General features: G+C 41.6%; 1 long non-coding RNA gene across 1 annotated transcript; it reads right to left on the bottom strand.

The window, feature by feature from the left end:
• Positions 1-541: 541 nt before the first annotated feature.
• LOC111816788 lies at positions 542-12,015 on the bottom strand. Its single transcript, XR_002821123.1, has 4 exons — positions 11,870-12,015; positions 4,046-4,192; positions 2,219-2,298; positions 542-622 (listed from the first exon to the last, which is right to left on the bottom strand). It is a non-coding gene; the product is annotated as an uncharacterized LOC111816788 (long non-coding RNA).
• Between the last annotated feature and the right edge of the window lie 235 nt (positions 12,016-12,250).

Raw genomic sequence — 12,250 nt, 5'->3', positions numbered from 1 at the left:
TAAAGCAGTGTTAACACCTTGAGCTAACAGCACCCAGGCTTCTTCCTTCATGTGTTTATTTGTAAAAGAATAGAAAAGACAGGCGGTGACCACAATGACCTAGCGTCACATGCCAAATGCAGGCTCCTCATTCTTAATTCAGAGCACAATGTCAACATTTGATTTTGCATGGCAACAGGTTTCAATAGACACTGAGGACTAAGAAATCATTCTATAATCCAGAACTTTGACTGAGTATAAAACTCAGTTTGTAATTCTGCAGGAAGCTTCCTATGTGAAGGTGGCTAAGCACTGTTAGAAATCCTTAAGAAAGAGGTTGAGGAGGAAGAGTTTGGAGAATTTGAGAAGAGCTCAGTTCTGATGCTTAGCCGATTTCTGATGACAACAGGCTTACCTTTTATTACAACTGTATCTATTAGCAACGAAGATTTCCTTGGGAAATATTCACACAAGTCCTCTCATTCCTGGAGAGACTTGTCACTTTTTCATGTAACAGCTCTCCTTTCTGTCTGAGTCAAAGACAGGAGCTGGGGTTTTCTTTAGGCTGGATGTTCCCTTCCAGGAGTAACCTGGAGCTTCAGTAATCCGAACATGGGATTCAAGAGTTTCGACAGCACTGTCACTGCAAAAGAGTATTTTGAGCCTAATTAAACTACATTCAGTTCCTCTGTAGAACACTGTCTTATTGCTATGAGTAACAATCTTTGACACATTTATGGGTACTTCTAATACTTTTAATACTTCTACAGGGTAGAAGTACAGGGTATACACCAGTGGCCTGGTGTGGAAAGTTGAATTTTTTGAACCATCTCCTATCCTCAGTAGAGACGGCACACAGGGAAGAGCCGACTGCTAGAGCCGCACACTTAGTCATCACTGCCGTCTTGCTCTTCAGAGCACACAAAAAGTAGGCTCTGTGTTTGGAGTGATTAAACTGTAAGAAAGATGGGTAACGCTGCATGCTTCCCATGTTTAGCTTTCAGTATATGTCTAAGTTGGTGTCAGTAAGAGACATTTTCCGGCTGCGTGAGATTGTTGTTCTGGGAAGGTGCAAACTTCTTATACCCTGTGGTACTGAGATAGTGCATGCTTCAGAAAGGACCTCTTCTCATTACAACTTCTCATGCTTGTTCAATTACAGAGCCAGTTCAGGGGTTCAAGGCGAGGTGTTTGCAAATTGCTACCCATAGTGCCCACCTAACCCTCAAGCAGCAATCTTTCCTCCACCCTTCTGTTGTATGATACAGGACTGTGTGGATGTCATGAAAATCTCAAAATGAAAAGTCTTTCCTGCTGAGTCACAGTGCTCAATGGAAATTCGGGAAAGATGCGGCTTCCTAATTAGGTATTCAGATGAGGAATCTCAGTGCAGCAGAAAAAAGTTGGAAAGTGAAAATAGGAAGAAAATAAGCCGCTCAACAGTATTGTTCATTGTTCTTTTAGAACAGAAATGTGGGCCTTTTCTTTTTCTTTCCTCATTGGAGCTCACTAAAACAGACATGTGGTAAATACACGGCACCTGTGCCGTAGGCCACAGCAAGTCAAGACTGCAGGAGCCCTGTCAGAAGCTCCTCTTTACGTTGCCGAACTCATCACGATTTATGCAACCATTACCACAGATGTGGTAAAGAGGCTGAGGATGAAGGAGCCTTAAGGGTCCTGGAGATCCTGAAGCTTTATATTGGACTACAAACTTTATGAACACCACTGTTATGGTTTATGTCTAGTTGTCCCCCCAAAGCCTCAAGCAGTCATGGGGTGAGGACTTCTAGAGTTTGTGTTAACTCATGATCCACTGGGATTACGTGTGATCCAAGGCTGGGATTACAGGTTTTAGTACTGGTGGGATTACCCATAGGTGGGTAAGTACTGGGAAGTACCCATAGGTAGGGGAGGTGTGAGCACTTCCCCTACCCTGGGGCAGGTAATTTGCATTATAGTGTAAGGTGGGAAGCGAAGCTAGCTGCTTGAGCTGCTGCTGCCCCTCCCTTGCACTCTTGCTCTTTGCCACCACCATGAAAGGTTGCTTTCTGCTATGTGCTGCTCTGTGTTGGACCCAGCTGAGTAAGGACTGAATCCTCCAGTAACTGTGAGCTAAATAAAGCTTTCCTTCCTTCATTTTGAGTGTCGGGTATTTGTCCCAGCAATGAGAGAACAGTAACTAAAACAACCACCTTACTCTTGAGGGAGCAAAAAGGTGGGGTGTGGTGGTGCGCACCTATAAATCCAGCACTTGGAAGCTGAGGCAGTGTGGGCTATGTATAGAGTCCAGGCCAGCTTGAAGTACATAGTGAGACCCTATAAGAGAGAGAAGAGAGAGAGAGAGAGAGAGAGAGAGAGAGAGAGAGAGAGAGAGGAGAGAGGGGGGGAGAGAGAGAGAGAGAGAGGGAGAGAGAGATTTTAATACAGTTTAAAAATAACAGCAGATATTTAAAATTTATATATTTCAAAAATTTTAATCTATACTATGTTGTTTGACTCTCCTATAAGCCTAACAGGTAAGGAGGGCAGGCATCTCTGTTCTCATTTTGTGGCTGAAAGTGCACCACATGCCAGGGAGGCTGAGTGCTTGATCTCAGGTAGGCAAACTACAGAGGGGTGCGTGGGGTGACAAGGCTTGCAGCCACCTACAGAAGCTTCGCAAAGAAAATGCCTGGTAGGGGCTGGGGAGATGGCTCAGTGGAATAAGCGCCTCCCTGGCAAGTGCAAGGGCCTGAGTTCAGTACCCGGTTTCCCAAAAGAAAACAACAACAACAAACAAAAAACCACTGAGTAATGTCCCCGAGACTCTTTCTCACCTATACAATGAAAACAAATATAACTGTCCCATCCACTTACAATATGTACTGAAAATAAGTAAGCAACATCTTAGAAAAGCAATAATGTAGATTAGGCTTTCAAGTGCCAATCTGATGTCATGTGCGTGGGGGAAAAGGCACTCATGTAAGTAGTGTGTACCATAATGACGGCCACTGGGAGGTTACCACAGGTTTCAATGTGCCAACGCAATTTTATTCACAATTTAAAATTCTTCATTTTTAAAATTCGTTCATTTGATCACTTCAAATTAAATAAAATATCCTCCAAGTGTAGAAAAACAAAATAACTTTTAAAAGGACATAGCTCAACAACTTACTGGTTGATCCATTGGGTTTTTCACTAATATCAGATTAAAAAATAGCTTATTCATTCAGCAGAAAAGTACAAAAACAAGGTATAAAAAGTAAAGCCATATTAATATGCTGAGCTGTAAAAGGCTCAAGTCAACAACTTCAGACATTGCCAGCCCTGCAGATAACCCTCTACTATTATGGACTGCTGGACTATACTGGATTACTTTGCAGAATTCATGTACCTACAATATATGAATGGCAGTGGAATACCCATCTCTGATAAAAGTAAGCAAAGAAGGGGATATAAATGAAGGTCCATTTTATAGTATAAAAAATATATATATAAAACTGTTTATACAAAATAGTTAGCATAGGTATACAGCTACTTTCTCTTAGTTCAATGAGAAGAAAGTTTTGAACTGATAGTGTTTAGACAAGGCATCATGTCTGCCTCAGGTACTATGAATAACTACTACAAAGACAACAATATGCACTATAATAATTATTGTAACTGTCCTACTAACCTGTTTTGAAACTATCTCATTGTCACTTCCCTGTCAATAAAATTAATATATAAAAAAATTTGGTTAACAAGGTGGTCCATCTTTAGCAGCTTATTTTTCATACTATGATAAAATATCTTTACTAAAAAAGTTTATTCATAATCAAGTAGTTAACAATTTAAAATATCATATTACAGCTTTAAAGAATATTTTAACCAGCCATCTATAATTCCAACAAAAGAACTAACCATTAACTGATTGACAGCTTCGTGAAAACAAAATCTTCATTAACGTTTATTTGGCAACTTCTATGTGCCAGCCAAGTTTAAATTAGGTAGAAACTATCTTCTCCATTTAAAAAATGAGAAAACAGGCCAAGATAAAGTAAAATTAGGACTTGACGCAGTCGTTATACTATTTTCCTCCTACCTGTCAGAGCTCAGAACATGCTACCTAAGACATGACCCCAGGGCACACTGAGTACTTTAAGTTGAAGGTGGTGAGAACCTGAAAAGCAGAAAGGTCCCTCTGGCCTTCTGTTCTCCTCTCACAGACACTCACGTGACAGGTATCTTGCTGTGTCTCTAAAGAAAAGAATGAAGACATCCAGATGAACAGATGGGCCTCAGTGCACTCCCAGCCATCGCTTGAGGTCAGGCCTCTGTCCACGCACACGTGTCCATATGACCATTCTTCACCAAGCCTAAGTATAAAATTAGACTGCTCTTTTGAGTTTTGGGGTCTTCAGTTCTGAAGGTCTTGTGTCATATAAAACTTTTTTTTAAAAGTCTGAAGGCTTAGGAAATAGCTCAGTGGTAAATATTTGCTTAGCTATTTTCAACTGGGATGGGGAAAAGGGAAAAGAAGGAAGGGGAAAAAATAAAGAGACATACACGAGATGGCTAAGATAATTGCATGACTAATTTCTGTTAGTTCATTGCAAGGAACAGTTAGTGCTTATATTGTTGATCAATTTCGTATGCCTGTATCTCCTAATCTGAGCAGCTACTTTGAAGATAACAATAAGTAGTGTAACAACCAATGTTAATTTCCTATCATCTCACTTTGAAATTCTGCATTGTTTTTATTGTTTTTTTCTCTCTCTTTAAAAAATAAATATTTGCTTAGCCCATGGTTTTCATCCCAAGAGAGCTAAGTACAAGTAAATCATTGTTATACTTTTCTTTTGCTAATCTCTTTTTGTTTTGGGATATCAGATAACAGTCACATGATGGATGAAGAAATGAAACTCCTTTTGCTCCCTCACATATCCCGGATCTATTTTCATAAGATGAAGTGGAGCTTTTCTTTAAGGTTTTTTCATTTGTTTTGAAATTCAAGGAAACTGAGCACAATGCTGTTTGGTGATATCTTCCTGTAAATTTTTACTTAAGATTAAACACAAAAATGAAGGTTTGCAGAAAACAAGTCATTACTTTAGGAATCCACAGAAAGCATAGTTCTGTCTCAGAATTCCCGAGGGTGGGCAAGATCTGGCCTTGAAGGAGTGATTGACATTTAGAGTTCAGTAGAGGCAACTTCTCAGTGGAGTACAGAATCCCTTGCACACTGAAGACTTTCACTAACTTTGTGTCCCCCTTGAATGAGAGGGTAGACAAGTATTCCTTAGTGCTTTTATTTAGGATGTATTAGTGCTTTCGGTTCTGAGAGAGAATGAGGGACAAAACTTCTACCATGGCAAATAAACCAAGGAATGCCTTCCCTGAAGGCTAATAAGTGTACCTTTTTAAAAACATAGAACATTTAGTTAATTTAAATGATCACATCTGTGATTCAAAATACATCTGGCCTTCCCCAAAACAGCTGGGCCCAGCAGCCAAACTGGCGAAGGCTGAATACATTGGAGCAGAGAGATAATTGGTCTCAGAAGAAAAGGTTTCAAACACTGAGCTATTCAACATTATTTCAAGGAGTGTCTCTGGAGGGAGCTTGATCTTGACATGCCAGTCTTTTTCTTGTGGTGTCCTCTGCCTGCACATGAAGACAGTGACAGTTAGCAGGGGAGCTGGAGAGAAAAGCTCCCCGAGCACTTGCAAGAGATCCAGTCCCACGGCAGGCAGACCCCCGTCAGTCAAAATGTGGTTCCTCGTGTCAGCCCACTTTCTTCAAAGCAAGCTCTGACTCTGTGAGCAGAGGAGGACCATTTGAAGGAGCATCATGCAGATTAGTGAGAGGTGAGCTTCCACGCTTCCATCCTGCCCACAATTTCCAGGCCAGGGTCTTAGGATCCCTGGGAAATGGAATGACTCCTGTCAAACTAGATTTCTGATGTTCTCAAAAGCAACTCTGGTGCACAGAAGAGTCAATTCACAGACGAGTTTGCTTTTAAATATTAACAGTTTAATAAAGTTATGCACTTAAAACTTGAGTTTTTGCCTAGACTTGTAAATCTTAATCTTTTATGTATAATGTTGGCAAAGTTCTGTAGGACCCTACGTTCATGTTTAGTGCCACTTACAAACTTGGATCATTCATCTGCTTTAAATATTTGAAGCTGCTTTTACAAATTTAATATGATTTCCTCCCTTTTAAGTAGTGTGTTTAAGAAACTTTTGCAAGTTCTTAATTCATTCCTAGAAATCTACTGAATTTAACATGAGTCTTCTGCTCATTTAACTAATGGATCTCAACTTGTGGTCCTCAGGCCTGCATCTTCAACATGATCTGGGAACACATAGGAAACATTAGATTTCTCCCTGGATCCCTTTTTCTAAACCATGTTTTTGGTACCAGGGATTGAACTTGGGACTTTACACTTGCCAGGCAGGTGCTTATGCTACTGAGCTATCTCCCCAGCCCCAACTCCTTAGGTGTCCTGAAAAAGACTGGAGATTGACCCTGATGAGCAACGTTTTCGCAAGCTGTGCAGGTGATTGTGATGCATGCTAAGGTTCAGGACCAATGATTTTTGTGTTTCACTCTCATACACAAATTTACAGCATTTCAAGTTGTTATCACAGGTCTAAACCAATCCCTTAATTATAGGTTTTCTATCAAGTCACATTTATGCAATTAGAAAAACCTGATATGTCAAATTCCTCTACATATTTTTGATGTCTAGCTCATATTTTTCTTTTGAAATCTAACATTAAACATATGGATTATAAAAGGTATAATTTTCTGAATTTTAAAAATGGGATTGGCCCCCTCAGGAAATGATTCTGATATTGGTTATTAAGGGAATTAAAATTTAAATAACCTTCTTGCCTCCAGGAGGTCACTAATTCAGCTGAGGATCTAGGTCTATAGCTGGTCACATAAAGGTGAGTCCCCTTTATAGTCACTGGATCACAGAACTCTACATTTACTTATTTTTATGTATTTATTTTTCAGAACTCTAAATTTAGCAAGAGCTGTGGTCACCTTCGCTTACTACTTTGGATGACTGATGTCTCATGCCCAGATTTTCTAGGGAAATTAAGAGCCCACAGACTTAAGGTAAAGCACATGCTGAGCTCTTGTTAATCAATTGATTATTTTTTTTTTCTTTTCTAGATCCATTTCTTTCTCTTCCTATGAGTATGACACCTGGTTTCCATCTCTAAATTACTGCTAGCTGGATTCAGAGAAGACTGTCCAGCTCTACACAGGCTGTTTCTATGACAGTGACATGGAATCTGCAAAGTCAAAACAGGGTGAGGTGTCACGGCTTCCTATGATAGACTGACTAGAGCATCCAACTGTTACTCTGCTGGCAACTGGTGCTCAGAAGTTCTATAGGCTCCTTCTCTAGACTTGTTAGAGTCTTTCTCCTGCATTGGCTCAGGCAGCCCTCCCTCACCCTCAGATCTATTCCCAAGGCCATCAAATCAGAAGCTGCTCATTTCCCACAAGGAAAACAGAATATAGTGTATTCTGGGCTCTATGTCTGGATCTTGTTTGAAGAACACAGCTATAGCAATGGCCATGATCACATGTGTATTGAGGCTGAGAAAGTGATACATCAAAATATAATACTATTCCAGGGTCAGGTCCAAGGAATATCCCCAAAGCCCAAAGAGGAGATGAGGCCTCAACTCCTTGCTTCACCCCATGGAATAAGGATGTGATGCTAAGCCCAGAAAAGCATTTTTGAATGCAATGGGGGGAAGCATGGGCAGATGTACTGAAGTTAGAAAGCAATAGAAGATAGGAAAGGGGCTTTGATTTGAGTGGTTGAAGGAGACAGTCTGGGGAAGAGATTGGCCCGCTCACAAAAAAAGGACACCAGCCTCTATGGATTGAGTAGCTGAGGAGAGCAAGGATCCTTCTGACCATTTTCTTGGTTCTGCTTTGGCAAGATGATTCTGGAAGTATTCATCATGTGACTTCTCTTTCTGTGATCAGTGCTTCTGTTTGGAGCATTTTTGATCTAGGTTTAAGATAATAACTGAGCACTTCTGTGTATCACTGACTCTTCACTCAGTGTCCTCAGTCTTCACAGGGGATGGAAAGGTTAGGAAAGTTAAGGACTAGTCATTCTTTTTCTTGCCAACATTTAGATGAATGCTTCACAAATGATTAACTTGCCCTGTGTGCAGAGCTTGAGAAGGGATTTGACTTGAAGTTTGAAGGTCAGAAACAGTGCAGAGTGAAGGTCAAGCTTTGTTCTGTTCTTAGTTACCTACTGGGTATCCAAGGCCCAAAGGAAGGCTTTATTCTCTCTTGTTTCTTTACAGTAAAAAATTGTTAGGTCTTTGACTCAAAAGGGAGAGTAAATCCAAAGCTCGGTTTTAATCAGCAACAGGTGGCGGGGCCATGGGTTGTTTGTCCACTGTCCCTATGGTGGGATCTGACGCTAGCAGAACACCAGCATCCTGACTGTTTTAAATTAAAGACCTGTGGAGATCGGAAAATGGTGGGAGAAACTTGACTCCGATATACTTTCATCTGCCTTAAGACAAGACGACCAAATGAGAACACAGCTGCCCTCCATGTCCCCCACCCCACATTTTATCGGTCACAAGAGAGACTACGGAATGTAACCATACCTAGGCACCTTTGCACACGTTATCTCTTGGGCCCACTTGGATTCCAAAAGGACCCCTTTACAAGCCAAATATAGTCACCTTTGGTCCCTCAAAATCATTTTTTATTTCTATTCTAACTTGCCTCCACCCCCACATCTGGCCCTTTCTGTTTAATATTTTCTATGGTTTCTTTGCTTATACACATTAATAAATCTTGTGACTGATTTTATCCCGAGAATTTGTCAATTACCAGTTTATTTCAGGCATCAAATTCTGACCCTGAGGGAAGCACGAGCAGAGGCACTGGATTCGGGCGCAGTTCTGGAGTGCACCCCCTGCTTCCCGGCAGTGGTAGAGCTCCGGCACAGTAACTGCCTGTACGGTCTCAGCAGGCCCACCCAGGAGGGATCCCACAGTTACAATTTTCCCTCTTTTGCTTTGTTAACTGTTCGCCCTTCAATCCTAGCAATTTCAGCATGTATCCCTCTTTTATTTTGTGTTGTGTGTGTATGCGTGTGTCTGTATTTGGTACAGGGTCTCACTACGCAGCTCAGACTCATAGTGATCCTTCTGTTTTCAGTCTCTCCAGCACTGGGATTACAGGTGTGTGCCCCCAGGCCTGATCTCAGTGGCCAGCTCAGTGTGCCCAGGAATCGGGCCAGTGGGGCCAGGACAGCCTGTGGTGCCAGGGATCAAACCTTGCTCGATCTAAGTGGGTGCTTAGTCCACTGAGCTATCTCGCCGGTCCCCGTTTTCAATATATGCAATGATTATTCTTCTTAGCTGGCAGCTAATTCAGTGTCTGACTCCTAAATATGATTTTTGTCCCTGTATCCCAAGTGGATAACTTTTAGTTATTGTTCTCTAAAATCAGGAAGTCACAAAGAGGATCTTTAAAAAAATATCGTATTGAGAAGTAATGGGGTGTGGAAGGAAATGAGGATCAATCCAAGGGGAACAAGCAGAGGCTCCTTATTCAGAGCTAGTGAGGTAATTAACCACTGTAACTTGTGCTTTGGCAGAGGCTCAGAGGCAGGTTCGGGGCTGGGAACAATTTAGGATGGAGAGAGGAAAGGCTTCAGGTGTGTGCTGAGTAGAATCCACTGGCGTGAGAAACGGTAGACCGGCTAATTAGGAGTGGGCTTTCCTCTGTGATCAATCAGTGGCACACATTTGGGTTGCTAGAGTTGGTCCTCAGCTGAAAGGAGGCTTGAAAATTAGAGAAGCTGTGAATTATTAATCAAGTCCTGGCAATTTTGGCTAATTGTTACAAATGTTGTTTGACTTCCTGTATTTTCACTAGGCAGAGCTGTAAGTTTTCTTACAAGTCTGAAATAGCAGACTGGTTTCCTGGGCTGATTCTCACAGTCTCAAAACAGGTTGCTGCTGGTTTGGGTTGAAAAATCTATTTTTCTGTATGGCCTGGCCATTGTCCCTTTGTATATGAAGTCTCTCAGGGACACTAACTTTGAGGCAGCCTCCATTAGTCACTGTTCTCAGGAAAAATGTTCGGTCTAGGTCAAGGTTACCAGTTTGGAGAAAAGAAAAGCATGACACATTTTGGATCTTTTTAAGCACTTCAGGTCAGATTATGATCCATATAGGCAGCGAGGGTGATAACAAAAGACAGATCTTGTATTTCACTTTAATGCCGGTGTGAGAGCTAACAGTTTCATCAACCTGAGTCAGAAAGCCCAACTGATTGGCACAGCAAAGTTCTGGATGGGAGGGAATGGATTTTCTGAAGATGGAGATGGGTCTGAATGGCACCAACCAGTGGGCTTGCAGCCTGAATGGGATTAAAAGGGGAAAGCAGAAGGAAGGCCTACATTTTTTCCCCCCCAGGGGAGCTGTAGTCTTTGGTTTTGTCTTGAAAATCTGACTCCTGGGCTCTAGCACAGATTTTTCAGCCTTGCATTACAGATGATTGTGGTTTCCTGCTAGGAACTCACACAGGACTCTGCAGTGAGCTCTGGGCTTTCAATATCTGACTGGATCCTTGGCTCATTGCTGTGTCTGACTGGATCCTTGGCTCATTGCTGAGCAGAGCCCTTTTGCACCCTTCTACACTTGACTGCAGGTGGTCAGGTCATTGTACCACTGTAAGCATGTACTTCTGTCTCTGTCTCTCTGTCTCTGTCTCTCTCTGTCTCTGTCTCTGTCTGTCTGTCTGTCTCTCTCTCTTTCTCTCTCTCTGTCTCTCTGTCACTTCTCTAGTGAGCACTGACAGAGCCAGAAACTAAGAGTTTCCTTGTCATTCAACCTTTTCTTCAGATTCAAATTTCTAAATAGAATCCAGGAAAAGGTGGAAATGAATTTTTTAAGTAATACCTAAGTTGATGATTTGTTTATTTCTTGGATAACCATCTTCCCCCATCGTACTTTGAGGAGTTTGCACAAATTTTCCAGTATGCCCTGAATAATTGTGCACATATTTTATCTGTTTGTTGATTTTGTTTAAAATCCTTGTGAGACTGTCCCAAAGGATAATTAACAACCGCTTCAGCGTATAATCACATTGTATGGCTCTGCGGGTGTTCCTGTCTCTCTTTGCATGACATAATTGTAAATGAATGGGGTCCCAGAAATGTTGTTTTCATGACATAATTATAAATGAAAATACATCTGTGCTCAGCACATGCGTTTTGCCCCATGCAGGCGATCCTGCATTATGTCTCCTGTAGCTGAGAAGTCATGGTTTGTTAAAAATCCAATATACTTTCCACTGAAAAGTCATTGCTTCTGCAACTATTTTCTATTTTGTCAAACCAGCTCTCGGTTTTCACATGAACTCACGTAGTATCATGGACACAGAGTGGAGAAAGGGAACATGACAGCCAGGGCATGAACTCATTGGCTGTGGCCAAGACTGCAAGGAAGTGTCACCACAATGTCCACTTTTTTGAAGTTTCTGGATTAATGCTGCAAAGCTTTCCAGTGGCACTTGACAGCTATTTTCTGCTTTGTGTTTATATTCATAAATAATCAAGATCCTCCTCACTTTGTGGAAATGAAAACTTCTGCATGGTGGAGTCTTCTGCTTATTGAGAGATTTGGCTGATTCTTTGATTTTTTACTACTACATATTTTCAGTCCAGGCAGTTTAAAATCTTCTTGGAGAACATGTCCATGGACATAAAACAGCCTGTTTCTTCTTAAAATCCCCTTCCTCTCCCTCCTGCCTCCGTTCCTTCCCTCCTCTAAATCTCCTCTGGTCATTTTCATTCGCACTGATTTTATTCGTCTTAGCTCATTGTTCTTGCTGATACATTAATCCTAGCACCCACTTACCATGTGTAAGGTTTACATTCACTGAGGTCAACTGTTTCCCATTGCTTGTGCTGGCCTGGTGACTTCTCAGCTTCTGTGTCTCTTGAGGATGTTATAGCTCTGCTCAAGGGCCCTCACATTTTTGCCCCTTCTGGAGATAAGAAAGATTCCTGTCATTTGATATCCTTGACACAAAAGCAGGAGCTTCAAAGGAGGACTAGGAGAGGTGGGTGCTGGGCGTGACTGTCCAGCTGTGAGCCGTGCAGTTCGTGGGAAGTCACTCCAAAGCCACTGGCATTCCTAGAGGAAAGCCCCATGAAATCTGTCTCTAGACATGGCATCTGTTAAAGGAACATACACATTTTTAAGGAGTATGTGCTTGTACTGGCTCCAC

The sequence above is a fragment of the Octodon degus genome, unplaced genomic scaffold, assembly GCF_000260255.1.
Source record: "Octodon degus isolate 3935 unplaced genomic scaffold, OctDeg1.0 scaffold00003, whole genome shotgun sequence".
NCBI lineage: Eukaryota > Metazoa > Chordata > Mammalia > Rodentia > Octodontidae > Octodon > Octodon degus.
The sequence above is the reverse complement of the archived record's forward strand: the minus strand, read 5'-3'. Positions and strand labels throughout refer to the sequence as shown.